Raw genomic sequence first — 3,809 nt, 5'->3', positions numbered from 1 at the left:
CCTAGAAAATCTGAGTAAGGTACAAAATAAATGTATGTTTAAAAGAATCAGAAAGATACCAAGCCTGCTAGAACTTGAAGGGCCAGATTCTGGAAACAAAGAAAGGCTCATTGAAATAAGCCATTTTTGAGAACATGCTACTTTCTCCTTGACACATGTTATGAGTTTAGGCCTGGGACAAGAAGCTGAAAATTTGGGCAGAGGATTGACTTCCAAGATTCAGGGAAGACTTCCAAGTTTTAAACAATCTTATGAAGCTGAAGAGATAAAAATTGGAGTCCATATTTGCTGGGCAACCAGGAGTAAGGGTCCAGGATTCTACGGAGAAGTGGAACAGAAGCACTAGTTTTTCCTTCAAGGCATTTACTGATTAATATCTGATTATCTGATGAACACTGAGGCAAAAAATTGCAACCAGAAAGCTGATGAAACAGAATGGAATTAAAGGCAGTTCTGAAGAGACAAAAATTTAAGTTCAGGGCCCATCAAGAAGGAATAACCATAGGAAACATATTAGATTCTAAGTTGGGACCCATGGCTGAGGTGATGTACCTCTATAAAATGCTCGGCAGGAATAGGGTGCACCTTCTCTGAGGTGCTATTAGGCAATGTAGAGCTTCTACAACTTTTCCTGCACAATATTCAGCATTCAATTAAAAATTATGAATTATACCAAGAGAAAAAAGTAAACTGGAAAAACAGACCAAGAAATGACCCAGACACAGGAAAGTTCAGACATTGATTTTAGAATAGCTGTGATTAATTTTTCAAGAGAGTAGATGACAAAATGAAGAATTTGAGAGTAAGAATTTATATTTAAAAAGCACCAAATTGAAATTCTGGAACCAAAAGCACTACAGCTGAAATTTAGAACTGAGTAGATGAGTTTAACAGCAAATAAGACACAGGTAAAGGGAGTATTAGTGAGTTGTATAATAGGTGGCTAAAAATAGTGAAGCATGAAGGAAAAAAAGATGGAAAATGCATAAACAAGTATGAGATGTGCGGAACATGGTCAACAGGTCTAACATTTGAATTTGAATTTCACAAGGAAAAAGAGAATGGGGTAGTAGAAGAATATTTGCAGGCGTAGTCAAGAATTTTCCCACACTAATGAAAGACATCAAATCATAGATACAAAAACTCACTGTGCACCCAATGCAGAACAAATACAATGAAAACTATGGCTAGGCACATCATAATAAAATTGATGAAAACCAAAATCAAAGAACAAATCTTAAAGATAGTCAGAGGAAATTAAAAAAAAATTTACTTCTAAAGGAATAACAAGAGGACAGAAAGCTAATTTCATAACAGAAACAATAAGATCCAGAAGGCAATGGCATGATAGCTATAAAGTGCTGAAAGAAAATCACCTTAGCCAGGTGTGGAGGTGCATGCCTTTAGTTCCAGCTGCTTGGGAGGCTGAGGTGGGAGGGTTGCTTGAGCCTGGGAGTGGAGTTTGCAGCAAGCTGAGATCCACCATTGCACTCTAGCCTGAGTGACAGAGCTAGACCCTGTCTCAAAAATAAAATAAAAAATCATCAAGCTAGAATCTTACAAAAAAAATTGTTCAAAAGTTTAGTCTAGAAAGAGATATTGCAGACAAATAAAGAACTATATTTCAATGGCAGAAAGATAAATAAAAATTTTAAAGAACGGGCAAGTGACACGTATTTCACAGAAGAAATACAAATGGTAAATTAACATATAAAAAGGAAAAGAAAGTAAAGAATCAAAGTAAAACTGTTCTAAGTTCCAAAGCATATTTTCATAATTCATTAGATATTTTGGCTGGATGAAATAATAATAAACACTATTCCAAACTTGAGTAATACAGCCCGGAAGATAGAGCTTTATTTTTTTCATTTTACAGAACACATTTTTATCTCATATGTTTTACAGGGAAGAACACAGAGGCAAAGAGGTCAAGATACTTGCCCAAATTTATGAAGGAAGAGGTAGAAGTAGAACTCAACTGTTACTGGAAGAAGGCAGTTCAACATTAGTCTCTGTCCTCTTGGGACTTACATTCTAATGGTAGGAGACAGACATCAAATACATGATAAGGACTTCGAGGAATAATGAAGCAGGTAAGAGGATAGGAGTCATAAAATTACCTTTTTGAATAAATAGATCGGGGCTTCTCTCCCAGGAGGTAGTGTCTGAGCAGCTCTCTAAGCGAAGTGAAGGAACAACTCCTGTAAATGTTTGGGAGAAGATCACTCTAGGCTTCAAGCGAAAAGACCAGTATGACTATAGCTGAAGGAGTGAAGGAGAGAGCGAAGTTGGGTCAAATAGTTTTATTAAGCTATGGTGAAGACTTCGCATTTTACTTTCAGTGTTGGGCAGTCACTGGAAGACTTTGAGCAGAGAAATAACAGGATCTGACCTAAGTTTTGAAACAATGACTCTGCCTGCTATGTGGAGAACAGGGCACTGAGGATGGATTCAGAGTTTTATATTAGTCCGGAGGGTGTTATATTAGTCCAGGCAAGAACTGATTGATAGAGGCTTGAACTAGGATGATAGTGGTGAATTAATGATAAATAGTTGTATTTGGAATATACATTCTTTCAAAAGCCAACAAAGTGGGAACGTAAATTAGTACTGCCATTATGAAAAACTGTATGGAGGTTTTTCAAAAAAATTAAAAATAGAATTACCATATAATCCAGCAATTCCATTTCTAGGTTGATATGGTTAGGCTTTGTGTGCCCACCCACATCGCATCTTGAATTGTAATCCCTATAATACCCAGGTGTCAAGGGAGCGACCAGGTGAAGATAATTAAATCATGGCGGTGGTTTCCTCCATGCTGTTCTTGTGACAGTGAGTGAATTCTCACGAGATCTGGTGGTTTTTATAAGGAGCTCTTCCCCCTTCGCTAGACGGTTCTTCTTTCTGCCACCTTTTGATGGAGGTGTCTTGCCTTCCCTTTCTCCTTCTGCCACGGTTGGAAGTTTTCCGAAGCCTTCCCCAGCCATGCTGAAGTGTGAGTCAATTAAACCTCTTTCCTTTGTGAGTTACTCAGCCTTGGGCAGTTGTTTATAGCAGTATGAAGGTGGACTAATCCATGAGTATGTGTCCAAAGAATTTGAAATCAGTATGTCAGAGTGATATCTGCACTCCCATGTTTATTGTGGCATTATTCACAATAGCCAAAATAGGGAATCAACCTGAGTGTCCATCAACAGACGAATCAAGAAAATGTAGCATATATGTACAATGGAATACTATTCAGCCTTTAAACAGAGGGAAATTCATTGATGTGTGACAGCACGAACATTATGCTAAATGAAATAAGCCAAGCACAGAAGGACAAATGCTACCTGATCTCATTTATGTGTGGACTCTAAAACATTTGAACTAGAAGCAAAGAGTAGAATGGTGGTTACCAGAGACTTAGGGGTGGGGGAAGCAGGGAGATGTTGGTCAAAGGATACAAAGTTTTAGTGAGACAGGAGAAATATGTTTTTTGGAATTTATTACACAGCATAGTGACTGTAATTAAGAATAATATGTTGCTAGTCCAATAATATATTGTTCTCTGTGAAACCAGCCTGGTCAACATAGTGAGAACCCATCTCTATTTAAAAATAATAAAAGAAAAAGCAAAAAAAAAAAAAGTCTGAAGAAAACAAATAAGAACAAAAAAAGGAGTGAAACCACATCCATAAGACTGTGACTGTATTTTCTGGTCTAATTCCTAGGGGAAATATCATGCTTTTTCCATATTGGCAGAAATACGCAATTCAGTCTATTGCAGATCACCCCTAGCATTCAAGAAATAGAAACAAAACAAAAAA

This window comes from Cebus imitator, unplaced genomic scaffold (genome assembly GCF_001604975.1).
Source record: "Cebus imitator isolate Cc_AM_T3 unplaced genomic scaffold, Cebus_imitator-1.0 Scaffold560, whole genome shotgun sequence".
In the NCBI taxonomy this organism is placed as follows: Eukaryota; Metazoa; Chordata; class Mammalia; order Primates; family Cebidae; genus Cebus; species Cebus imitator.
This window is presented reverse-complemented; position numbering follows the sequence as displayed.